This window comes from Rhinoraja longicauda, chromosome 9 (genome assembly GCF_053455715.1).
Source record: "Rhinoraja longicauda isolate Sanriku21f chromosome 9, sRhiLon1.1, whole genome shotgun sequence".
Classification (NCBI taxonomy): Eukaryota; Metazoa; Chordata; class Chondrichthyes; order Rajiformes; family Arhynchobatidae; genus Rhinoraja; species Rhinoraja longicauda.
Window position 1 is genome coordinate 63,810,753 of NC_135961.1, and position 27,926 is coordinate 63,838,678.

Here is a 27,926-nt window from a genome sequence, read left to right on the forward strand (position 1 = left end):
TCCATATTGTATTAAAATAGCTGATTTCATTGAGTAGAAAAATGTATTTAACCATTCACATTCAGAATCAAACTTCAGAGAAATTAAAAATAATAATTTTACTATATATCACTAACATATTTTTACACGTGGAATTGTGATTAATTGCACTGAGAGAATTTTTTAAAAAATTATACCTTGACAAGAAATCAACAATTATAGTAAAACAGAATCAGATTTTACTGGACAATGCCTAATATTTCTAATCTGATGTCAATTGCTGTGCCAAGTCAGATTGAGCACCAGGATCTACAATCCTATTGACCTGAATAGGGCTACAGAGAAAAAAAGCACAGGGCACAGCAGTAGGGTTGCTGCCTTACAGCTCCAGAGACCCGGGTTCGATCCTGACTCCAGGTGCTGTCTGTACGGAGTTTATACGTTCTCCCCCTGACCGGTGTGGGTTTTCTCTGGGAGCTCCAGTTTCCTCCCACACTCCAGAGACGTACAGGTTTGTAGATTAATTGGCTTTGGTAAAATTGTCCCCAGTATGTGTAGGATTGATGGTGCTTGCGGACGGGGATCGCAGGTCGAAGCGGACGCGGTGGGTCGGAAGGCCTGTTTCCACGCTGTATGTCTAAACTAAACTAAAATTATTTCAATATGGTTAAATGGTTGCTGTGGACTTGCAAATTAAATTGAGAATGTGGTCATTACTAAACATCCCCATCTTATGATGGAAAGGTGGTTAATGATGAAGCAGTAAAGGTGTTTGAACTTCTGCATTGATGCCCTGCAACTCAAACCTTCTTATTTTGTGCAAGGTGTAACCACAACCATTGGAATGTTTCAACTTAATGTATGCTGCCTTCCATTTTTTTTAAGGACTCTTTGGTTCCACACTTGATCAAATTACATCTTGATATCAAGAGCTGAACTCGCAACTCATTGGTGATGAGAAATCAGAGGAACTGCGAAATAAGTTCTATTTGTCTAGACATAGAAATAGGTGCAGGAGGAGGCCATTTAGCCTTTCGAGCCAGCACCGCACCGAGTGAATAAATCAGTCTGCTGAGTGAATAAATCAATTATTCTACCTAGTGTGAGTATTTAATAAATAAATAAGGGCGGCACAGTGGCGCAGCGGTAGAGTTACTGCCTTACAGTGCCGGAGATCTGGGTTTCATCCTGAATACAGTTGCTGTCTGTACAGAATTTGCATGTTCTCCCAGTGACCGCATGGGTTTTCTCCGGGTGCTCCGGTTTCCTCCCGCACTCCAAAGACCTGTGGGTTTGTAGGTTAATTGCCCTATGTAAATTGTCCCTGGCATGTAGGATAGAACTAGTGTGCGGGTGATCGCTGGTCGGCGTGGACTCAGTGGGCCGATGGGCCTGTTTCCACGCTGCAAGCAAGATCATGAGGGACCCCTGCCACCCCAGTAACGGACTGTTCCAGATGCTACGATCAGGCAAACGCCTCCGCTGTCACGCTGCGAAAACGGAGAGGATGAGACGGAGTTTCTTCCCACAGGCCATCAGGACTGTCAACTTTTATAACTGCAGAGACTAAATTTTTGTCTGCACTATAGTAACTTATTAACTTTATTTATATGCTGTAACTGTAATTCTTTTTGTGCACAATCCGCAGGCATTGCCACTTTCATTTCACTGCACATCGTGTATGTGTATGTGACAAATAAACTTGACTTGACTTGACTTGCATCTCTAAACTAAGCCTACCAACAATGGAATTGCTTCCCAGCCAACACCAAAATAATTTTTGGTCTCGACCCGAAACGTCACCCATTCCTTCTCTCCAGAGATGCTGTCTGTCCCACTGAGTCACTCCAGCTTTTTGTGTCTACCTTTAATTAAATCACATATTGGATGAAAAAAAAAATTGAAACAAAAGAAAAATGTTCCAACTGGGCAACAAATCACAACAAATGTGCATCCAAAAGTGTGATTTGTGTAACAGAACACACCATATTCTGCTGCTCAAATAAAGGCCCTAAAAATAATGTATAGTCATTAAAAGCAACGGTTGTTGGCTAGCTCAACAGGATTTGTTCTTGGTGCTTTCAATACTTTAAGCAGAAATGTGCCTATTATCTGTCAGGAATGAAAATAATAAAGAATTGGGAGGAAATGAAATGTCACAGTGAATGACTACAATTTCCTACAAGATTAGTCTCTCAGCAAATCATGGCAAATCTAAGAAATTGGTACATCACACTGAACACCTGCACAGAGTGCACATCACGTCTAATTCACTGAAGGAATTGAGCACGACTGCAAGAATATTATGGTTCTACTAAAATAATATATTCAATGCCTCGCAGTTGGTTATTATTATCTTTGTTCTGAGCTGTGTTGAGTAACTTCTCTCCAATGAATGGTTGCTTAACTACTTAAAAAATATAGAAAAAAATTGCAGAAGATGAAAGCATTTGGTGGAATACATAATATTCAGACTAGAGACCAATTTCAATCCCTTAAAGAAAAACACAAAATGCAGCATTTAAGGTGTATCAGGGAATATCCTTTATCTAATCAAAATACTGGAGTAACTCAGCAGGAGAGGCAGTATGTGTAGGAAAGAACTGCAGATGCTGGTTTAAATCGAAGGTAGACAAAATGCTGGAGTAACTCAGCAGGACAGGCAGCATCTCTGGAGAAAAGGAATGGGTGAAGTTTTGGGTCGAGACCCTTCCTCAGACTAAGAGTAAGGGGAAAGGGAAACGAGACATGCAGATGGTGATGTAGATATATATAGTTATATGTAGATGTATATAAAGATATATACAGATATATCTATATGTTTCATTTCCCATTCCTTCTCTCCAGAGATGCTGTCTGTCCCGCTGAGTTACTCCAGCATTTTGTGTCTATCTTCGGTTCAAACCAGCATCAGCAGTTCCTTCCTTCTCATTGTTAGCGTAAAATTGTTATCGTAGAAATCGTATTTCAGTCACCCATTGGTTTCCCGGCCTTTCATCAAATGTCACACCTTCCAAGTAAAGGTAAATATTCTGACTCTGATATATCAAATTACCATTCCTTTGTCCCGCCCCCCTGACATCAGTCTGAAGAAGGGTCTCGACCCGAAACGTCGCCCATTCCTTCTCTCCTGAGATGCTGCCTGACCTGCTGAGTTACTCCAGCATTTTGTGAATAAATACCATTCCTTACCATATCCTTAACACCAAAGGCATGCCGCAAATGTACCCCGTTTGAGATGGAAATGCTGTTAAAGATGTTAAAGGGCCAGAACAAACCAAGGCCGGCAACAGATGACCTCAGGAAGGGTGGAGTCCATAACGGCCCACTGTTGGGAGTGGAAGAAGTGCTGACGAGAGGGATACAAGGATGCGAACAGTGGAACTGGTAAGCCGCCTAAGGTGGGAGAGAGGGGAGGGAAGGGAATGCAGGAGTTACTTGAACTTAGAGAAGCCAACGTTCATACCGCTGGGCTGTAAGCTGCCCAAGTGAAATATGAGGTGCTGTTCCTTCAATTTGCATGCGGCCTCACTCTGACAGTGGAGGAGGCCCAGGACAGAAAGGTCAATATGGGAATGGGGAGGGGAGTTAAAAAGTTTGGCAACCGGGAGATCGTGTAGGCCAAGTGTTATAAACCCAGCAACTGCAGTTCCTTCCTACACATTTTGCAATGTGGAATACTGGAAAAGGTCATGGGATCTAGAAGCGTTAAATTGAAATGATAAATAAGCAAATTAGTGCAGGTGTTGAAATCTTCAAATGTAAGAAACAGAATATTTGGAATAACCAGCAAGGCAGGGAATATCCTTGGAGAGAAAAACAGTCCCACACAGCCAAGGGTAATTACTCTACTTCATCCAATCACATTTCCAATGTGGTCTTTGTTCCCTTACTTATCCCTTCATCAATCTTTCACCTTGCACCTTTCTCTTTGTTCTCTCCTCCTTTTCAACTCCTCTTTTAATTTTAAAACTTGTTTATCATTTCCCAGTTCTGGTAAAACCTTTTTTCTCTCTCCACAGAAGCTGCCTCTTCTGGGTATGTCCATAATGTTCTCTTTATGATATTTAAGAAGGCAATGGAGACAGGGTATGAATAGGGGAAGTCTTACAGCTTGTGATCTGTCCACAAATTTGTGACCAGTAGATCTTCTCATCTGGAGAACTAACATCAACTTGGTTCTTGGTCCTCCAAAATATTCCAAATGGAATTTAAACTGGAGGTGGCGGAGTATGGACTTATGCAAGAGGGGCTTCTTGGAGAAGAAGAGCTACTTTAAATTTAGTTGCGTCTGGTTGAGGAACTGTAGTAGGGTGAAGACTATTCCATGCTTTAATTGCGCGAGGGAAGAATGAATTGCTACACACTACCTAAACAAGCTAAACAATGTGAGAAAGTGGCGGGATAGCATTTAAAATGTGAAGACCTGTGGCAAGATTAAAATAACAATTCAAGAACGTTTTAGGACAAGTTTGTTAATTCAGGCACCTACCTCTGGTAGAGCTGCTGCCTTACAGCGCAAGAGACCTGGGTTTGATCATAACCTTGGGTGCTGTCTGCGTGGAGTTTGCATGTTCCTCTGTGACCACATGGGTTTCCTCAGAGGTTCCGGTTTCCTTCTACACCCCAAAAACGTGCATTTTTGGAGGTTCATTGGCCTCAGTAAAAATTGCCCCTTGTACGTAGGGAATGGATGGGAAGTGAGATAATATAGAACAAGTGCGATGTGTGAACAGGTGATCGATGGTCAGCGTGGACTAGATGGGCCGAAGGGCTCGTTTCCACGTTGTATCTCTAAAACAAGCTTAAAAACATCCAGAGCAATACAAAGGAACAAGGTGGTGCTGGCAAATGCAGTAGTCAAGCCAACACTACCTACCAACTATGTGGTCAACTTGAGGATATCAAACATTTTGTACAATCTCAAAATTTGGTAATTCAGATGCCTAGGATTTAGATTCTATTATTGGTGTTTTAGCTTTTAGTTTTAGAGATATAGTGTGGAAACAGGCCCTTTGGCCCATCGAGTCCATGCCAACCAATGATCACCCATAAATCAGTTCTATTCTACACACCAGGGACAACTTACCGAAGCCAATTAACCTACAAACCCGCACATCTTGGAAGGTGGGAGGAAACCGGAGCGCCCAGAGAAAACCCACGTGGCCACAGGGAGAACGTACAAACTCCGTACAGACAGCATCTGTCAGGCAGCAACTCTACCTCTGCGAACTGTGCCGCCCGTGTTCATTGCTTTGTTAGTAGTTCATTTTCTTGAGTTAGATGAAGAACAATGGGGCATGGGTTAGGTGAGAAGTTGTTTTAAGGATGATTTTGGGATGTTTTTTAAATACAAGGTGTGATTGCCAGCTGGAACTCACTGCCAGAGGAGCTGGTGGAATCAGATAGGATTACTATGTTTAAACGCCATTTTAGCATTTAAATCGGGCTTTCTCCATCGCTGCTCCCACCCTCTGGAACTCACTACCTCAAACCATCAGAGACTCCTCCTCACTCACCACATTCAAAACATCACTGAAGTCTCACCTGTTCAACACTGCCTTCAACCACTGACCGTCTTCACCTTATTCTTCCTTTTCTGTTTGTTTATTTATTTATTTTTATGTATTATTTACCCTGTAAAGCGTCTTTGAGTGTCCAGAAAAGCGCTATACAAATGTAATGTATTATTATTATTAAGACAACTCACCCAATCTAATTTATGTCCCAGGATATGGACCTAATGCTGGTAGATGGGCAAAAATGTTACCTTGGACGTAGTGGGCTAAAGGGTCCATTTCTGGACTGTCAAGTGCCATTCTAGATATTGGAGCATAAAAGTCTACGGTGAGATTTCAGTGTTGTATTAGAGTTGTCAGTGTTCAGGTGAGATGCTTGAAGATGCTCACTCGGCAAAAGCATGATCATGTTGGTCTTATATTGAATGAGGCTAGGCAGCTTAGCCAACATTCATCCTTCACTCAAACTAATTAGAATTTGATTACTTTGCCATTATCAGAGTTCACTGTGCACAACGCGTAGGAAGGAACTGCACCAAAGTTAGTCAAAATCCTGGGGTAACTCAGGGGGTCAGGCAGCGTCTCTGGAGAAAAGGGATAGGTGCAGTTTTGGGTCGAAACCCTTCTTCAGACTACTTAAAATATGATCCTAGAGCCGGAGGAACAAGTCTGAAGTCGAGTCTAAAGAGTCAATAGAGTCTGAAGAAGGGCCTTAACCCAAATCGCCACCTATTCCTCTCTGGACATGGTGCCTGACCCTCTGAGTTACGCCAGCATTTTGTGTCTATCTTACTGTACACAAAGTGGTTAATACGCTGCCTGACGTTACAACAGGGATCACAATCCTTATTCGTTCAGGTTAGAGATACAGCGTGGAAACAGGCCCTTTGGCCCTCCGAGCCGCACCGACCAACGATCCCCGCACATTAACACTATCCTACACACACTAGGGACAATTTACGCTTACACCAAGCCAATTAACCAACAAACCTGTACGCCTCTGGAGAGTGGGAGGAAACCGAAGATCCTGGAGAAAACCCACGCGGTCACGAGGAGAACGTACAAACTCCGTACGGACAACCCCCCCGTAGTCGAGATGGAACCCGGGTCTCTGGCGCCGCAAGGGCTGTAAGGCGGCAACTCTACCGTGGCGCCACTGTGCCGCCCTGTAAAGATTTGCTGTAAAACAGTTAGTGATACCTTGAGCTCATGAAAATTAGTTTATAAATGCAAGCCTTTCTTTCTTGCAAGGGTCTGACTGTATCAATGACAATTACGAAAATTCAACCAGGGTTGTGACCATCCTAAACAAATTACAACCGGAGCTGAAAAATACTGATTGTAAATCTGGTTGTAATGGGGACAGTGATAAAGACTTTGATTAAGTAATCTTTTACTGCTATCAAGTACATTCTTAAGATGGCTGTGATCCATATCGCTGGAAATATCGACGAGGAACCTCCAAGACCTTTACTGCAAATAGAGGAATCATACAAAGATGAGGAGTAGTGTGTGGGAAGGAACTGCAGATGCTGGTTTAAACCAAAGATAGACACAAAATGCTAGACCTTTACTCTCAGTCTGAAGAAGGATCTCAACCCGAAATGTCACCCATCCCTTCTCTCCAGAGATGATGTCTGTCCCGCTGAGTTACTCCAGCATTTTGTGTCTACCTTCTATTAAAGATGAGTAGAGTAAAGATTAAATTTGACTGCATTCCGTTTTAGTAGAATTTATCAAATTTACCCTACAATAAAACTTCCTCGCTCAATTCAAGAACAATGATTCGGTTTCAAGTGTTAACAATAGTATACGCACTATTTCTGTCTCAAGACTAATGAAAATACAATGTAAAATATTATGCTATGTATTCTCATTTTTGAAACAAGCAGGGTAGAAACAAAACATTAAATATATTAAACAAATACATTGATAGAGCAGGTGTATTATAAAATGATTAATTCATGCAAAATAGCATGCTTATCCCAGGCAAAATAGTATTTTAATTGAAAATATTGCAACTATTGCTAAAAGAATTAAATTCCTCCTTGCATATGAGATTTTTTCCCCCCCATATAAAGCACTTACCCTCATAATGCTGGAAAACAGATATCAGCCAAAGAACTTGTACTGCTCATCTGGACTGCATTCCATCTGCAAAAAAAAATCAAGGTATTCTATTTATGAGATAGTGTGAAGCAGAGTATGTTGCCTGCCATTTATCTTGATAATCTATGCACCACATGATACCACTGAACACAGTGCCTTGCTCAAAGCCAAAGCTGTTGTCTTTGGCAACGCTACAGCAGTGATGGACATTTCCAGACAGCAGATTCTAGTCATTCATCAGTTAAACAAAAGGTGCAGGTGTAGCATCAGTCAAAACATAACATCTAAAAGGCCTGAGTGAGATCCAAGGAAGCACAGAAATGCATCGGGTTTTTTTTTTTAATGAACAAGTATTTTCAGTGCCTTATCTGGGAGCCATGGAATCGAATGAATCTGCTCCCATACCTGCAGATGCAGTGGGTGGCTGCATCAGACCAATGTTCGAAGAAACAGTTCAAGGGAGGTCACCGTACACTTAGAATTTCTTCACAAATCACGATGTTTTCCATTCTATTTTACATGCATTTAAATACATGAATATAAACGTGACAGGGGTTTGGATAATCCAATTTAAAATCGAAGTAATTAACTTTCCTGTCTCAGGTGAATACACCACTGAATTTCTCCCTCAGCTCTGCAAGATGATGAGATGCCTGGCTCAGAATTTAGCTCTAGGCAGACGCAGGGTAAAAGAAGAAAGAATGCTGTACTGGCTGATCATTCTGAAACACAGATTATGACAAATTCTACAAAAGGTCATTTACTAATAACCAAAGTCTGTAGTCTCTTTTTTGTTCTGGTTTATTTTCCACCCACATGTTTAGACTGTAATGTTGTATCCTTATTGTTTTGTTGTGTTATGCTTTATTCTTAATTATTAACTGTATGTTTGTGCTGTCATTTGTGAGCGGAGCACCAAGGCATATTCCTTGTGTATACTTTATTATTTAATTTAATTATTAAATTATATTAAATATTAAATTTTTATTGCCGCATACTTGGCCAATAAACTTATTCATTCATTCATTCATTCATTCATTCATTCATTCATTCATACCAAGAGTTCTTTGTCAAATAAATGAAAGATGAGTTCCTTTTTAACTTTATTTTTTTTTTAAGTGGGGGAAGATCAGAAGTACCATCACATCCACTACCTTCAATACCAGGAACTGCAGATGTTGGTTGACAAAAAAAGGCACAAAGCGCTGGAGTAAGTCAGCAGGTCAGGCAGCATCTCCTAAGAACGTGGATAGGTAAGGTAATATAAGAAGATAACTGCAGATGCTGGTACAAATCGAAGGTTTTTATTCACAAAATGCTGGAGTAACTCAGCAGGTCAGGCAGCATCTCGGGAGAAAAGGAATGGGTGACGTTTCGGGTCGAGACCCTTCTTCAGACTGAAGAAGGGTCTCGACCCGAAACGTCAACAATTCCGGTTGTTAGATTAATTGGTTTCTGTAAACTAATGCAAGTACAGGTGGATGGAAGAATCAGGGTGGAGATGTTAGACAATAGACAATAGACAATAGGTGCAGGAGTAGGCCATTCAGCCCTTCGAGCCAGCACCGCCATTCAATGCGATCATGGCTGATCACTCTCAATCAGTACCCCGTTCCTGCCTTCTCCCCATACCCCCTCACTCCGCTATCCTTAAGAGCTCTATCCAGCTCTCTCTTGAAAGCATCCAACGAACTGGCCTCCACTGCCTTCTGAGGCAGAGAATTCCACACCTTCACCACTCTCTGACTGAAAAAGTTCTTCCTCATCTCCGTTCTAAATGGCCTACCCCTTATTCTTAAACTGTGGCCCCTTGTTCTGGACTCCCCCAACATTGGGAACATGTTTCCTGCCTCTAATGTGTCCAATCCCCTAATTATCTTATATGTTTCAATAAGATCCCCCCTCATCCTTCTAAATTCCAGTGTATACAAGCCCAATCGCTCCAGCCTTTCAACATACGACAGTCCCGCCATTCCGGGAATTAACCTAGTGAACCTACGCTGCACGCCCTCCATAGCAAGTTAATGGCTTGTTTGAAAGATTATCATACATTTACCTTCACTTATGAAGAAAATTGCAATACCATATGGTTGAATGAATACATATTTACTCGGTATGGTGCATTAATCAGATGGTATCAATAATTTCATTCAAATCGTGAAATTTTCAAATGGCAATTTCAATATGGAAAGTAATCCAAGGTGAAATTTCCCAAAATAATTTATGATAGGAGATAGTTCAGGGGGAAATATTCAAATAGCAATTTCATGATGGGAGGTTAATTTAGAACGAAATTCCCAGAATTAGAGGATGTCCAACAAGATGCTTCCACAGAATATAAGACCTGGGATTTGCAATTTGGGATAAGAGTGGGGCAATTTTCAGGGCTTCAGGTGCTGATCTCTTTCTAGAATTCAGTTAAATTTTACAATTAGCCCTTTACTTAACGTCGACTTTTACTTACAATTCCTTTCCATTATGGTCAATGTTAGGCACATTGTTAATTAGATGGCAAACTAGATCTAGTTATCTGTTAATTACTGTCAATCGAAGGTCTGTGTTCTGGCAAATAAGTAGGGGACGAGGACTAATGGAATTTCTCTGGGTGCTGGTATGGATTTGAGGCCTTTCAAAAGTGGGAAATAATGAGAAATATTAGAATTCAACTTCTGACTCTTGGCCCTTTCACTGAAAGCATCAGGAAATTAAAAGCAAATGAAACACCGAATTTGCATATCACAACTGAAGTGCAAAAGAGAGTGTATTGATTTTGTTTGTGATACTGGTCATGCACAGCCACATCATATACTCCCAACCATTTATAATTGCTGTTAAACATTCCCCTGCATCAGGGAATGCAATAAAACTAGAAGAAAGGCTTGAGGCTGCCAAATGGCTTTGTGCGAATTATAGTACCAACATTTTATTCAATTGAAGGGGAGGGTAAGAAATGACAAAGCAGGTTAATAATTTGAGGGGAAAAAAAGGAGAAACATTTATGACACAAGAGAGGGAATTCAGCCCATTAATTCCATGCTGGTTATGCATTTCACGCACAAGTCCAAAAATAATTTGTGGTAAGGATTTCTGTCCCCATCACTTTTATTAGGTAGTGATTTTCATCTCAACATTCCCTGGAGTAAAATAATTTTGCAACTCATCACTTATCTTTCACCCATTTATTTTACATACAGAACCCCAGATATTTATTTCTATGAGAAAGGAAACAAATCTATTTTATTTTAGAAAGTTGTTTTTTTAATTGTTTAATGACCCTACGTTGAATCTCCACTCATTCTTCTCTATTTCAAAGAACGTAGGCCCAACCCGACTAATTGAATAAGAATGCGTAGGAAGGAACTGCAGATGCTGGTTTATACTGAAAGTAGACACAATATGCTGGAGGAACTCAGCAGGTCAGGCAGCATCTCTGGAGAAACGGAATAGGTGATGGGGTTTTTTTTGAGATACAGCGCGGAAACAGGCCCTTTCGGCCCACCGGGTCCGCGCTGACCAATGATCCCCGCACATTAACACTATCCTACACCCACTCGGGACAATCTTTACATTTACCAAGCCAATTAACCTACATACCCTGTACGTCTTTGGAGTGTGGGAGGAAACTGAAGATCTCGGAGAAAACCCATGCAGGTCATGGGGAGAACATACAAACTCCTTACAGACGGCGCCCGTAGTCGGGATCGAACCCGGGTCTCCGGCGCTGCATTCGCTGTAAGGCAGCAACTGTACCACTGCGCCACCGTGAATCCTTCTTGAAACTCTTAAGAAGGGTTCCGACCCGAAATGTCACCCGTTCCTTTTCTCCAGAGATGCTACCTGACACGCTGAGTTACTCCAACATTTTGTGTCTAATTTAATAGGAACCCTGAGAGGCAGCTTCCTCACAGTGGGTGATGGGGATATGGAATGAGTTGCCAGATGAAGTGGATGAGGCATGTACAATAACAACATTTTAAAAACATTTGGACATATACATGGATTGGACAGGTTTAGAGTGATAAGGGCCAAAGGAAGGACTACCTTAGATGGGGCATCTTGGTTGGCATGGTCGCATTGGGCCAAAGGGCCAGTTTCTGGGCTGTACGACTCGTTAATGAGTTTCTTCTGGGTTTCCTGCCACATCACAAAGAAATGTAGGTTGGTAGGTTAATTGGCCATTGTAAATTACCACTAATCTGTAGGTTAATAGACAATGGGTACAGGAGTAGGCCATTCGGCCCTTCGAGCCAGCACTGCCATTCACCGTGATCATGGATGATCATCCACAATCAGTACCCCATTCCTGCTTTCTCCCCATATCCCTTCACTCCGCTATCATTAAGAGCTCTATCTAACTCTCTCTTTGAAAGCATCCTGAGAATTGGCCTCCACTGCCTTCTGAGGCAGAGAATTCCATAGCTTCACAACTCTCTGAGTGAAAACGTTTTTCCTCATCTCCATTCTAAATAGCCTACCCCTTATTCTTAAACTGTGGCCCATGGCTCGGGACTCCCCCAACATCGGGAACATGTTTCCTGCCTCTAGCGTGTCCAATCCCTTAATAATCTTATATGTTTCAATAAGATCCCCTCTCAGCATTCTAAATTCCAGAATATACAAGCCCAGTCGCTCCAGTCTTTCAACGTACGACAGTCCCGCCATTCTGGGAATTAACCTAGTGAACCTACGCTGCACTCCCTCAATAGCAAGAATGTCCTTCCTCAAATTTGGAGACCAAAACTGCTCACAGTACTCCAGGTGCGGTCTCACTAGGGCCCTGTACAACTGCAGAAGCACCTCTTTGCTCCTATATTCAACTCCTCTTGTTATGAAGGCCAACATTCCATTGGCTTTCTTCACTGCCTGCTGTACCTGCATGCTTCCTTTCAGTGACTGATGAACTGGGACACCCAGATCTCGTTGTATTTCCTTTTCCTAACTTGACACCATTCAGATAATAATAATCTGCCTTCCTGTTCTTACCACCAAAGTCAAAGGCCAGTGGAAAAATCTGAAAGGAATTAAGGGTAAAGTGGGGAGAATGAAATGGTGTGATGATTGGGCTGGAAAGTGGACTAGAGGTGCAGGAACAACAATGATCTATTAAACAGCAAAACAGACTGCTTTAATGTACTGTGTAGGAAAGAACTGCAGATGGCACAGCGGTAGAGTTGCTGCCTTACAGCGAATGCAGCGCCGGAGACCCAGGTTCGATCCTGACTACGGGTGCTGTCTGTACGGAGTTTGTACTTTCTCCCCGTGACCTGCATGGGTTTTCTCCGAGATCTTCGGTTTCCTCCCACACTCCAAAGACGTACAGGTTTGTAGGTTAATTGGCTGTGCAAATGTAAAAAAATTGTCCCTTGGATTGTGTTAATGTGCGGGGATCGCTGGGCGGCGCGGACCCGGTGGGCCGAGGGGCCTGTTTCTGCGCTGTATCTCTAAATCTAAAAAAAAATCTAAAATCTAAAACTCAGCGGGACAGGCAGCATCTCTGAATAGAAGGAATGGGGCCGTTTTCGGTCGAAACTCTTCTTCAGACCTGAAACATCACCCATTCCTTCTATCCAGAGATGATGCCTGGCCCGCTGAGTTATTCCAATATTTTGTGTCTATTTTTGCTTTAATGTTCTATTTCACTGCTGGTTGTGAGGCCTGCCTGCATTAGGAGAGTAAGAAAGTACCCAAAGAACATGCTATTTTGTACAGGCAAACAACAGCATTAAAGTTACTCTCAAGCTTTTGGTGCAGTGCGGTTCTACAATGAAAATGTTTTGTACCATTTTGGCCAGAAATTGCATTGGGTATCTGGAGGAAAAGAATACTTGTCATCGAAAGGAGATGGGTTGGCTCTGTAACTGTTCCACAATCCTGTTCCACACATATATTTCCTGGAAATGTCACCCATTACAAAAGCTTCACTAAATAAAGGTCAATGCCACAAACTTCCTCACGGACGTTTTCTCAAGTTAGCATTAGAAAGCAAGTGAAGCCTGATGCACTTTGCAGACATCTCACATGTCAAAATGGAATTTTGGTCGAAATTTCCATGAAGGCCTATTTTACTTAGCCTTCAAACATTTCCTAACTTTCTATACTGCTAATAATCATAAAATGTATTGCAATGTATGTGCGACCAATAAATGTCAAAGTTGAGTAGCATTTTAATGGTTCTCCAATATGATTACCATATTTATGCCTTTTCTAAAAGATAGCTGACAGAATTTAAAATAACAAATATGGATTTTTGGACTGATGAAGAAATGTAATAGCAGTTTTCCAGATAACTGCAAGGATAACCTTATTTACTTTGGACTTTAGAGATACAGCATGGAAACAGGCCCTTCGTCCCACCGAGTCCGCCGACCAATGATCAGCCAATGTACGCTAGTTCTATCTTACACACTATGGCCAATTTACACACTATGGCCAATTTACAGAAGCAAATTAACTTCCAAACCCGCAAGTCTTGGAATGTGGGAGGAAACCAGAGCACCCGGAGAAAATCCACCGTCATAGGGAGAATATACAAACTCCGTACAGACAGCACCCGTAGTCAGGATAGGACGCGGATCTCTGGCGCTGTAAGGCAGCAATAGACAATAGACAATAGGTGCAGGAGGAGGCCATTCGGCCCTTCGAGCCAGCACCAGCATTCAATGTGATCATGGCTGATCATTCTCAATCAGTACCCCGTTCCTGTCTTCTCCCCATACCCCCTGACTCCGCTATCCTTAAGAGCTCTATCTAGCTCTCTCTTGAATGCATTCAGAGTATTGGCCTCCACTGCCTTCTGAAGCAGAGAATTCCACAGATTCACAACTCGCTGACTGAAAAAGTTTTTCCTCATCTCAGTTCTAAATGGCCTACCCCTTATTCTTAAACTGTGGCCCCTGGTTCTGGACTCCCCCAACATTGGGAAGATGTTTCCTGCCTCTAACGTGTCCAACCCCTTAATAATCTTATACGTTTCGATAAGATCCCCTCTCATCCTTCTAAATTCCAGAGTATACAAGCCTAGTCGCTCCAGTCTTTCAAAATATGACAGCTCCGCCATTCCGGGAACTCTACCGCTGCGCCGCCGTGCCGCCATTCTTGGCCCTTAACTAAATTTCCTACTAGGATAATAAAAACCAACAACAGAGGAAAAGAATCAGATGCAATGATCACCTTTCTGTATATGCTTCCCAAAATAAGTACTTTTGGGAAGCATACTGTGTAATTAAGCTAATGTTAGATGCCTACTAATAAAATGTTCCATTACATCTGGCAAAATCAGATGAACATTTATAGCCTTACAAGTTCATCAGTCTATCCCTAGCATTTATTATCTGCATACTGGAAAAAAATGTTATATTTCAAAAATTTAAGCAGATATTTTCTCCAATTATTTTTTCATTAAAATCAATGAGGCTGAAAGGCCAATAAAACCGCAAGGATGGATGGCCTCCATCCTAAAGTTTTAAAAGGGAATGATGATTTTGGAGGCGGTGAATACACTGGGCTGTCATCTCTCAAAATTCCATCAATTCTAGAACGGTGGCAGTGGCACAGCGGGAGAGTTGCTGCCTTACAGCGCCAGAGACCAGAGTTCGTGACCGCGTGGGTTATCTCCGGCTTCCTCCCACGCTCCAAAGGCATACAGGTTTGTAGGTTAATTGGCTTTGGTAAAATTGTAAAATGTCCCTGATGTGTGTAGGATAGTGTTAGCGTGCGGGGATCGCTGGTCGGTGCGGACTCGGTGGGCCGAAGGGGCTGTTTCTTATCTTATCGAAACGTATAAGATTATTAAGGGGTTGGACACGTTAGAGGCAGGAAACATGTTCCCAATGTTGGGGGAGTCCGGAACAAGGGGCCACAGTTTAAGAATAAGGGGTAGGCCATTTAGAACTGAGATGAGGAAAAACCTTTTCAGTCAGAGAGTTGTGAATCTGTGGAATTCTCTGCCTCAGAAGGCAGTGGAGGCCAATTCTCTGAATGCATTCAAGAGAGAGCTAGATAGAGCTCTTAAGGATAGCGGTATGGCGAGAAGGCAGGGGGTATGGGGAGAAGGCAGGAACGGGGTACTGATTGAGAATGATCAGCCATGATCACATTGAATGGCGGTGCTGGCTCGAAGGGCCGAATGGCCTCCTCCTGCACCTATTGTCTATTGTCTATTTCCACGCTGTATCTCTAAACTGTATCTCTATTGTCTAAACTAAACTAGAATAATTTCTGTAGATTAGTAAGTGGCAAATTCATTCTGCTAACTTAAGAAAGGGAGGGAGAGAGACAACAGCAAAGTACTGGCCGACATCGGTATTCTGAAAATGCTCGAATCTACTAAAAGTGACTATAGGTTAGTCACATAAATTAGAAATTAGTAGTAGGACTGAAAAGAAATTAGATTTAGTGACATAAATTAGAAATTAGTAGTAGGACTGAAAAGTTAACATGATTCATTAAAGTGAAATCAAACTGTAACTTTCATTTGACAAATTGGTTAGTTTTTTTTTTAATGATGTTGCAACTAGCAGAATGGCGAAGGAGGAGCCAATGGATACAGTCTACCCTCAGATGGCCTACAATAAGGTGGCACACACGAGGGTATTAAACATAATTGGAGCCTATGCAATTGAAGGTCACGGAATGGCATTGAATTGAGAGTCCATTAATGGAGAAAACAGTGCGGGAATAACAGGTCTCTTTTGCATTAGGCAGCTATATCTGTACACTGTGTAGAGGTGCAACGACAATTAGTACTTAGTTTAGTTTAGAGATACAATGTGGAAACAGGCCCATCGGCCCACCGAGTCCGCACCGACCAGTGATCCCCGTACACTAACACCATCCTACACACACTAGGGATAATTTACACTTATACCAAGCCAATTTACCAACATACCTGTACGTCTTTGGATTGGAGGAGGGAACCAAAGATCTCGGAGAAAACCCACATGGTCATGGGGAGAACGTACAAACTCTGTACAGACAGCATCCATAGTTGGGATTGAAACCGGGTCTCTGGTGCTGCATGCGCTGTCAGGCAACAACTCTACCGCTGCACAACCATGTCACTTTGCTTATTGAACCGAGAAAAAAATGGTAGTTCCAATTTCTACAGCCATTTAAATTTACTTCTTTTAAATCTCTCTTTTCTTATTCTGACAAAGTGCCTCTAACCTGAAACATTTTCTGTTTGTCTTTCCACACCTGCACCCTGACCTGTTGTGAGCTTCCAGCATTTAATATTTTTATTAAAATATCCAGTTTTACTAGGTAAGGGTGTGAACAGTGAGAGAGATGCGACGTGATTTTAAGAGAATATTGGAAGGCTCAGGGAATCTGCAAGGCTGTGATAAATGAAACATAATAGGTAACAAATAAAGTTATGCACTCCAGGAGAAAAGTACAAGACCATTTGCTTGATGTACTTTGGATATTTGGGTCAACACATCCCATGTACAGAAAACAGCACACCATTCATGAAAACAAAAACAAACTTTAGTAGACGCAAGACATGTATTCCCAAAAATGAACGCCTTTGTGGGAAAAGTTCATAAATTGTTCATAATTTGAGAATAGACAACAGACAATAGGTGCAGGAGTAGGCCATTCGGCCCTTTGAGCCAGCACCGCCATTCAATGTGATCATGGCTGATCATTCTCAATCAGTACCCCGTTCCTGCTTTCTCCCCATACCCCCTGACTCCGCTATCCTTAAGAGCTCTATCTAGCTCTCTCTTGAATGTATTCAGAGAATTGGCCTCCACTGCCCTCTGAGGCAGAGAATTCCACAGATTCACAACTCTCTGACTAAAATTTTTTTTCCTCATCTCTGTTCTAAATGGCCTACCTCTTATTCTTAAACTGTGGCCCCCTGGTTCTAGACTCCCCCAACATTGGGAACATGTTTCCTGCCTCTAACATGTCCAACCCCTTAATAATCTTATACGTTTCGATAAGATCCCCTCTCATCCTTCTAAATTCCAGTGTATACAAACCTAGTCGCTCCAGTCTTTCAACATATGACAGTCCCGCCATTTTGGGAATTAACCTAGTAAACCTACGCTGCACGCCCTCAATAGCAAGAATATCCTTCCTCAAATTTGGAGACCAAAACTGCACACAGTACTCCAGTTGCGGTCTCACTAGGGCCCTGTACAACTGCAACTAGATTTAGATTTTTTTAGATTTAGAGATACAGCGCGGAAACAGGCCCTTCGGCCCACCGGGTCCGCGCCGCCCAACGATCCCCGCACATTAACACTATCCTACACACACTAGGGACAATTTTTACATTTGCCCAGCCAATTATCCTACAAACCTGTACGTCTTTAGAGTTACTCCACGGTTTAAATGGTTACAGACCAAAAATGTTGATGTTCATAAGGACCTGGGTTTCTTGCACATGGACAACTGAACATGAACAATTACAAAGGCAAATGATGCATTGACATTTATTACAAGAGGATTTAAGTTCAAAGTAAAAATGTCCTACTGTCATTGGACAAACACTTAGTGAGACTGAATCTGCAATATTGTGTATAGGTTTGATTGTCCTAACTAAGAAAGGATAGAGGAATTCCATCAAGGTTCACTAAATTTTTTCCAGGAATGGCAAGATTGTCTAATGAGGAGGCCTACACTCTCCACAGTACAAGAGATGGTCTCATTGAAATACAAGAAAGATTTAATATGGCTTGACATGGAGATGGTGACAATTCCATGAAATATTCTGGCACAGTTTAGTTTGTTAATCTGTTGTAATTTAAATTTGCAATTGCCAATGTAAAAAGTACTGACCCAAAAGGTCACCTCTCCATTGTCTCCAGAGATGTTGCATGACCCGCTGAGTTACTCCAGCATTTTGTGTCTATCTTTGATATAAACCAGCATCAGCATAATAGACAATAGACAATAGGTGCAGGAGTAGGCCATTCAGCCCTTTGAGCCAGCACCGCCATTCAATGTGTTCATGGCTGATCATTCTCAATCAGTACCCCGTTCCTGTCTTCTCCCCATACCCCCTGACTCCGCTATCCTTAAGAGATCTAGCTCTCTCTTGAAAGCATTCAGAGAATTGGCCTCCACTGCCTTCTGAGGCAGAGAATTCCACAGATTCACAACTCTCTGACTGAAAAAGTTTTTCCTCATCTCCGTTCTAAATGGCCTACCCCTTATTCTTAAACTGTGGCCCCTGGTTCTGGACTCCCCCAACATTGGGAACATGTTTCCTTCCTCTAAGGTGTCCAACCCCTTAATAATCTTATACGTTTCGATAAGATCCCCTCTCATCCTTGTTAACTAACAGATGTTAACTAACAGCCTCAGACCAACATAGCTAAGAGGAAATATGTAAGATGGAGGTTCCATATGATGGCATATACTCTGGCAAATATTTAGAAATGTTAGGACACCTGACATTTTGCAGCAATTGAAGAACCAGCCAGTTTGGGGATCGTACGCAAACTCATACATGTATCTTCGTTATAAAATCTAAACTGTGAATCATCTTTACGTGGAGAATTTCCAGCCAGGGGGCAGATGTCTACAATACAATACAATATATCTTTATTGTCATTGTACAGAGGTACAACGAGATTGGGAATGCGCCTCCCATACGATGCAATAAATGAAGTAGCTAGTCAGTATTAATTTAAACAACCCAATGAAACAAATTGGAAGAGTTTTAAAACAGAATAAAGTGCAAGTAGATCTGTGCCGGTTCACTGTGTGATGTGACCATCTGGCTCAGCAGGACCAGTTCATAGCAGCTATGGCCCTGGGGATGAAGCTGTTCCTGAGTCTGGAGGTGCGGGCGTAGAAGGCCTTGTATCGTCTGCCCGATGGTAGAAGTTCGAACAGACTGTTGCAGGGGTGTGAAGAGTCTTTGTGGATGCTGGTGGCTTTTCTGAGGCATCGTGTGTTGTAGATGCCCTCCATGGCTGGTAGCTGTGTTCCGATGGTCCTCTGAGCTCTATGGACTACCCGCTGAAGAGCTTTCCTCTCTGCCTCCGTGCAGCTGAGATACCACACAGGGATGCCATTAATGCTTTCAGCTGTATTATCTGATTGAATTGAATGGTAAAAGCCCCTGACTTATTTATGCGAATCTTGCAGACATCAAAGTTACATTTTGTAATCCAGACAATAAATACAGGCACTCCCTAACTTACGTGGTAGGGTTATTTTCCGTGAATCCTTGCACAAGTCAGATTTTACTTAAGTTGGAATCACCGCCTGTCCAAAATAACTCGCTGAGAGTATTAATTGGAATCCAGCAGAAATCCCTCCCTGAATGCTCGACAAAGGTTTGTCTCGCTCCTTGTTCAGACTGTGAGTCAATACTGCTGAGCTAAAGATCACTGTCTCAGCGACGTCCAGCTGCGACTCGGCACCAGTTAATGACTTAAACATTCGCCACAGCATCTGTGGAGGAAATGGACATCCATGTCTCCCACAGTGCTGCCAGAATCACTAAGTTACTCCAGCGCTTTGGGTTTTGCTCAAGTTACTTGTAAACTTGAGTTCCGTCTCGTCAATGGGGCACTTTCTTTGGCGACGGTTTTCTGGGCAAGCACTGCCGCCATTACCGGCTTGTTTCCGCCCCCTGTCTTGCAATGGTTTAGTCACAAGGAACTACAGATGTAAACATGAGTGATCGCACAGTGTTGTCAAAACTACAAACTACCTTGATTGCTGAGACAAACTAACAGTTTTACATGTTAAACACTTATAATTGTGTTTATAACACCTGATCCTCAGTCCGTCTTAACCTACCTGATCAACTTCTCTACATCGGCGAGACCAAGCGCAGGCTCGGCGATCGTTTCGCTGAACACCTCCGCTCAGTCCGTCTTAACCTACCTGATCTCCTGGTGTCTCAGTACTTCAACTCCCTTTCCCATTCCCAATCTGCCCTTTCTGTCCTGGGCGTCTTCCATTGTCAGAGTGAGGCCCAGTGCAAATTGGAGGAACAGCATCTTATATTTCGCTTGGGTAGTTTACACCCCAGCGGTATGAACATTGACTTCTCTAACTTCAGATAGTCCCTGCTTTCCTTCTCTATCCCCTCCCCCTTCCCAGTTCTCAAACTAGTCTTCCTGTCTCCTACTACATCCTATCTTTGTCCCACCCCCTCCCCTGACATCAGTCTGAGGAAGGGTCTCAACCCGAAACGTCACCCATTACTTCTCTCTCTCTCGAGATGCTGCCTGTCCGCTGAGTTACTCCAGCATTTTGTGTCTACCATATAATTGTGTACCAGTTCTGTTTCATTTATTTCCCTTTTAAGATGGTTTCCTTAAAGTCCTTAATTTAAGCACGATTGAATACTTTCATAACTTGGTTTTGCACTCATCAAATAAGGGTTGACAGGCGATTCTCAACCATTTCTGCAAAATCACATTTCTATGTTCTATATTTCATTAGGGAGTACAATATATTCATGCGAGGTGCGAGGAGAAAGATTTAATAGGAACTGGAGTCGTTTTTTCACGCAATGGGTGGTAGGTGTATGGAATGAGCTGCTGGAGGAGGTAGTTGAGGTAGGTACTATCGCAACATTTAAGAAACAATTAGACAGGTACATGGAGAGGACAGGTTTAGAGGGACATGGTCGAAATGCAGGCAGGTGGGACTAGTGTAGATGGGACATGTTGGTCAGTGTGGGAATGTTGGGCTAGAGGGCCTGTTTCCATGCCTTAGATTCTATGACTATGTCATTTATCCGCATACAATTCTGGAAAAAAAAATTGATGGATCTCTATGTCAGGACTTTGCATGTATCCAAGATTAGATTAACATCAAACAAGTGGTTATGTATAATTCTAAACAGTTGTATCAAATTCTAAACAATATTCACAAATTGAATAGTGAAGCTTATTTGCCAATGCGAGATAGAACTAAAGATAGACACAAAATGCTGGAGTAACTCAGCGGGACAGGCAGCATCTCTGGAGAGAAGGAATGGGTGACGTTTCGGGTATATCCATTGCAAAAGGAAACAACTTACAACACTCACAGAATGATTACTTTGTGAGTACAGTGAGAGTATAAATAATATTAGTTAAATTACTAGACGCATTAAAAAAACATGATTATTAATCCAGAATTATGTGTTCAAAAACCACCCATGACAGCTGGATAAATTAAATACAACTAAATAAATTTGGAATTAAAAGAGTAATGCCAGCAATAATTTTCTCCAGAGATGCTGCCTCACCTGCTGAGTTACTCCAGTACTGTGTGTCTATCGCCAGCAGTAATGACACACACTGTTGTTAAAAATCTATCTGGTTCCCTAAAGTCAAATGTTACCCTCACCTAGTTGAGTATTTGTGACTTTATTCCAAAATTCAGTTGAGCCTTAACTGTCTTCTGAAAAGGTCATGTTTATGTGATTGGGGCAGAATTAGGCCATTCGGCCCATCAAGTCTACTCCGCCATTCAATCATGGCTGATCTATCTCTCCCTTCTAACCCCATTCTGCCTTCTCCCCATAACCCCTGACACCCGTACTAACCAAGAATCTATCTATCTCAGCCTTAAAAATGTCCATTGGCTTGGCCTCCACAGCCTTCTCTGGCAATGAGTTCCACAGATTCACCACCCTCTGACGAAAGAAATTCTCCTCATCTTCCTACAGGAACGTCCTTCACTTCTGAGGCTGTGACCTCTGGTCCTAGACTCTCCCACAGGTGGAAACATCCTCCCCACATCCACTCTATCCCGTTCTGCAAGTGACTTCTTCGTTCCGAGGTCAGTTAGGTGTACAAAATAACTGCTCATGTTGCCCATGTTATAAATTATAAGCAATATTTTAAGCAAATATAGTGCCCTCCATAATATTTGGGACAAAGACCCATCATTTATTTATTTGCCTGTGTACTCCACAATTTGAAATTTGTAATAGGAAAAAAATCACATGTGGTTAAAGAGCACATTGTCAGATTTTAATAAAGGCCATTTTTATTCATTTTGGTTTCACCATGTAGAAATTACTGCTGTGTTTATGCGTAGTCCCCCCATTTCAGGGCACCATAATGTTTGGGACACATGGCTTCACAGGCGTTGTGAGGTGCAAGGTGTGTTTAAATGCCTCTTTAATGCAGGTATAAGAGAGCTCTCAGCACCTGGTCTTTCCTCCAGTCTTTCCATCACCTTTGCAAACTTTTATTGCTGTTTATCAACATGAGGACCACAGTTGTGCCAATGAAAGTCAAAGAAGCCATTATGAGACGGAGAAACAAGAAAACAAATGTTAGAGACATCAGCCAAACCTTAGACTTACCAACATCAACTGTTTGGAACATCATTAAGAAGAAAGAGAGCACTGGTGAGCTTATTAATCGCAAAAGGACTGGCAGGCCAAGGAAGACCTCCACAGCTGATGACGGAAGAATTCTCTCTATAATAAAGAAAAATCCCCAAACACCTGTCCGAGAGATCAGAAACACTCTTCAGGTGTCAGATATGGATTTGTCAATGACCATTGTACATAGAAGACTTCATGAACAGAAATACAGAGGCTACTCTGCAAGATGCAAACCACTGGTTAGCCGCAAAAATAGGATGCCCATGTTACAGTTTGCCAAGAAGTACTTAAAAGAGCAACCACTGTTCTGGAAAAAGGTCTTATGGACAGATGAGATGAAGATTAACTTATATCAAAGTGATGGCAAGAACAAAGTATGGAGGAGAGAAGGAACTGCCCAAGATACAAAGCATACCACCTCATCTGTGTAACACGGTGGTGGGGGTGTTATGGCCTGGGCATGTATGGCTGCTGAAGGTACTGGCTCACACTTATCTTCATTGATGATACAACTGCTGATGGTAGTAGCATAATGAGTTCTGAAGTGTATAGACACATCCTATCTGCTCAAGTTCAAACAAATGCCTCAAAACTCATTGGCCGGTGGTTCATTCTACAGCAAGACAATGATCCCAAACATACTGCTACAGCAACAAAGGAGTTTTTCAAAGTTAAAAAATGGTAAATTCTTGAGAGGCCAAGTAAATCACCCAATCTGAACCCAATTGAGCATGCCTTTTATATGCTGAAGAGAAAACTGAAGGGGACTAGCCCCAAAGCTAAAGATGGCTGCCATACAGGCCTGGCAGAGCATCACCAGGGAAGACACCCAGCAACTGGTGATGTCCATGAATCGCAGACTTCAAGCAGTCGTTGCATGCAAAGGATATGCAACAAAAAATACTAAACATGACTACTTTCATTTACATGCCATTGCTGTGTCCCAAACATTATGGTGCCCTGAAATGGGGGGGGGGGGGGGGGGGGGGGGGACTATGTATAAACACTGCTGAAATTTCCACATGGTGAAACCAAAATGTATAAAAATGGCCTTTATTAAAATCTGACAATGTGCACTTTAATCACATGTGATTTTTTTCTATTACAAATCTCAAATTGTGGAGTACAGAGGCAAATAAATAAATGATAGGTCTTTGTCCCAAACATTATGGAGGGCACTGTAAATGCAAGGTGCACGTATTTTCACTGTGAACATGATCTCAAACTAACCATGCAGCAAAGTATCTTAGTGCTGCCACGCTTCAAGTGGCCTGAAGATTCACATTTTCCAGGGGTTATTGCCTTGGTCATTGCACTTCTGGGGTCTATTTAATGAATGCATGAAATTATGAAATGGCCATGCTCAATTTCACAGCAATAACTTGATGAAAGATGTTCATAGTAAAGTTAAATCTCCTCATCTTGTTGTTGCTCCTCCCGAGATCATTTGGATAGTTAGATTGGTAAAGTGTTTGAACATGGGGAAGAACATGTGAGGGCGTGCAGCGTAGGTTTACTAGGTTAATTCCCGGAATGGCGGGACTGTCATATGTTGAAAGACTGGAGCGACTAGGTTTTTATACACTGGAATTTAGAAGGATGAGAGGGGATCTTATCGAAACGTATAAGATTATTAAGGGGTTGGACATGTTAGAGGCAGGAAACATGTTCCCAATGTTGGGGGAGTCCAGAACCAGGGGCCACAGTTTAAGAATAAGGGGTAGGCCATTTAGAACAGAGATGAGGAAAAACTTTTTTAGTCAGAGAGTTGTGAATCTGTGGAATTCTCTGCCTCAGAGGGCAGTGGAGGCCAATTCTCTGAATACATTCAAGAGAGAGCTAGATAGAGCTCTTAAGGATAGCGGAGTCAGGGGGTATGGGGAGAAGGCAGGAACGGGGTACTGATTGAGAATGATCAGCCATGATCACATTGAATGGCGGTGCTGGCTCGAAGGGCTGAATGGCCTACTCCTGCACCTATTGTCTATTGTCTATTGTCTATTGTTCCTCTGCTTCTGAAGATAAGACACAAAATGCTGGAGTAACTCAGCAGGTCAGTCAGCATCTCCGAGAAAATGGATAGGTGACGTTTCGGGTGGGGACCCTTCTTCAGTCTGATAGTGGGCGAGGCTGGAGGCATGAAAAGACCCGGACAAATCAGGGCCAGGAACAGGTGAACTCAGGCTTGGAGGTTCCCTGATAGGCCAATTGTTGGCTAGGGACAGTGTGATCCCAAGAGGGATATATAGTAAAGTTTACTTGAACATGGGGAAGAACATTTGAAGCGTATCCCAAGAGGGATACATCATTGCGAACTGTGGAATTGGTTAAATAGTTAACTCTGCTTATACCTCAACTGATTAGCATGTTTAAGCTAGTAAGATGTCTTTAGTTAATAAGCATACAATACAAGCACATTATTTTGAAATCCAACTAGAATATACAACACAATCCTTGTACACTATAGTTCACTGTACAAGTTTGCAACATGGAAATACAAACAGAAGTGGAATGTCAATATTGAGTTTTGCAATATTCCAAAGCTGAGAAGAACAAAATGTGGATATTTTATCCTAAAACTAAAGTACATTGTGTTCCTATGCAAAATTAGCTCAGATTTAAAGAAAGTTACTGTTATTATTTAAAGCAACACAATTTTTATTTAAGCATTATTATACTTCTGTTGAGTGCCTGTTTAAAAGTCCATAAGTCTTTTAAATCAATTAAAACCAGAATATTAAGTATAAATTTCTACCTCAGTGTAAGAATTTTCTTTCTTCGAGGACCACATGATGTAGGTTTAAGGTGAAGGGGAAAAGATTTAATAGGAATCTGAGGCGTAACTTTTTTCACACAAAGGGTGGTGGGTGTATGGAATGAGCTGCCAGAGGAGATAGTTGAGGCAGGGACTATTCCAATGTTTGAGAAACAGTTAACATGGATAACACAGGTTTGGAGGAATATGGGGCAAATGCAGGCAGGTTGGGACTAGTGTCGCTGGGACATGCTGGCCGGTGTGGGCAAGTTAGGCCAAAGGGCCTGCTTCCACACTGTATCACTCTAAGACTCCTCACAAGAACGATCTTTAGTTGCTCTCCAGATATAACCTTAGGACATCAAGTGCAAGGAGTTCCTGTTTGGATCAGAGCTTAAATAATTTGCTGTTAGACATAAAATGCTGGAGTAACTCAGCGGGTCAGGCAGCATCTCCGGAGAGCAGGAATGGGTGACGTTTCGGGTTGAGACCCTTCTTCAGACTGATATCAGGGGAGGGGTTGGACAAAGATAGGATGCAGTAGGAGACAGGAAGACTAGTGGAAGAACTGGGAAGGAGGAGGGGAAAGGGAGGGATAGAGGAACTATCTGAAGTTAGAGAAGTCAATGTTCCTACTGTTGGGGTGTAAACTGCCCAAGCGAAATATGGGATGCTGTTCCTTCAATTTGCGCTGGGCCTCATTATGACAATGGAGGGCACCCAGGACAGAAAGGTCAGACTGGGAGTGGGAGGGGGTGTTGAAGTGCTGAGCCACCGGGAGATCAGGTTGGTTAAGGCGGACTGAGCGAAGGTGTTGAGCGAAACGATCACCGAGCCTGCGATTGGTAATTTGCTAGTCAGCTGGAGCCCAGTGAAAAACAGTCAGAAAATGATGCATGCTTTGTCACAAATTGTAAAAATTTAGTTTATTTTAATCGTAGAAAAGCTCACCGCCCACAATTATCTGCCAGCTGATTCTATTTCAAGGATCTACCTGGCACTTCAACCAATGTTGTCAAATAAAGTCATTCTAGCAAAGGTTAAAAAAATGTGATCTCTCTTTTGTAAAATCCTACATCATATTACATTGAACAATTTCTTCCTGCAAGATATTTCATCAGAGTGGAGTGTTGAGCGCAGCAGAAATATGCAAATGCACAATGGAAGCAATGCCATCTCTGGATTTGCCAAAGATTTAGGAAAACTGCAGTCCCTTACAAATTTATTTCAGTTCTATATTGAATAATATTCTGTTTATAACTTTCCATCTGAGCTCTAACTATAAACAAAACTGAGCCAAAAGAGGAAATATTGGAATGAGTAGCAAAATATTGTGGCAGAGATATTTGAAGGAGGTAACAAAAAAATGCTGGTTTATATCAAAGATAGACACAAAATGCTGGAGCAACTCAGCGGGTCAGGTGGCATCTCTGAAGAAAAGGAATAGGTGATGTTTCGGGTCGAGACCCTTCTTCGGAATGATTGTAGGTGGGGGGGCTGGGGGGAATTGAAAGTAAGACTAGTACAAATCAAGGCTGGCAACAGATGACCTCTGGCAAGGTGGTTCCCTGATACGCCAATTGTTGGTCTTGGGATCACACAGCTCCTAGTCAACTGATTTGTCCTAATCTATTCTTGCTTCCAGGTTCCACCCCCCACCCCCCAAGTCAGCCTGAAGAAGGGTCCCAACCCGAAACTTTACCTATCCATTTCCTCCAGAGATGCTACCTGACCCACTGAGTTACTCCAGCATTTTGCGTCTACCTTCTGTTTGAACAAGGGTTAGGTTTAATAGAAACATAGAAAATAGGTGCAGGAGGAGGCCATTCGGCCCTTCGAGCCAGCACCGCCATTCATTGTGATCATGGCTGATCGTCCCCAATCAATAACCCATGCCTGCCTTCTCCCCATATCCCTTGATTCCACTAGCCCCTGGAGCTCGATCTAACTTCCACTCGCCTCTAGAGCTCTATCTAACAGACTTTGTTTACAGACAAAGGAGTAGGCAGAGGCTAATAAAAAAATGAGATCTAACATAATGGTTGTGTTATTGGACTAGTTGGAGGCAAAAGTGACCTGGAGATGCCAATAAGTCCCCATAGTAGCTGGGGAATTTAAATGCAAACAATTCCACACGAGAAACTACTGGATTTCTGCAAAAACCCACCCTGTTCACAGGATGGAAAACTGTTCACCTGACCTTGGCCCGGCTTACATCCAACTCCAGACCCACCTCTGTGGAAAATTGGTATGCAGATGAAAA

General features: G+C 42.3%; 1 protein-coding gene across 9 annotated transcripts in view; it reads right to left on the minus strand.

Annotated features, from left to right (window-relative positions):
- pak5 (p21 protein (Cdc42/Rac)-activated kinase 5) overlaps positions 1–27,926 on the minus strand; it is a 150,676-nt gene that overhangs the window by 70,648 nt on the left and 52,102 nt on the right. For 5 of the 9 annotated variants that reach the window (XM_078405632.1, XM_078405633.1, XM_078405631.1 and 2 more), the window contains one exon: positions 7,587–7,652. The gene's annotated coding sequence lies outside the window, so the exon portion shown is untranslated. Of the gene's footprint in view, positions 1–3,171; positions 3,376–6,488; positions 6,603–7,586; positions 7,653–11,648; positions 11,742–27,926 lie in introns of those variants that run through there. The other 4 variants (XM_078405635.1, XM_078405634.1, XM_078405637.1 and 1 more) reach the window with 3 other exon arrangements.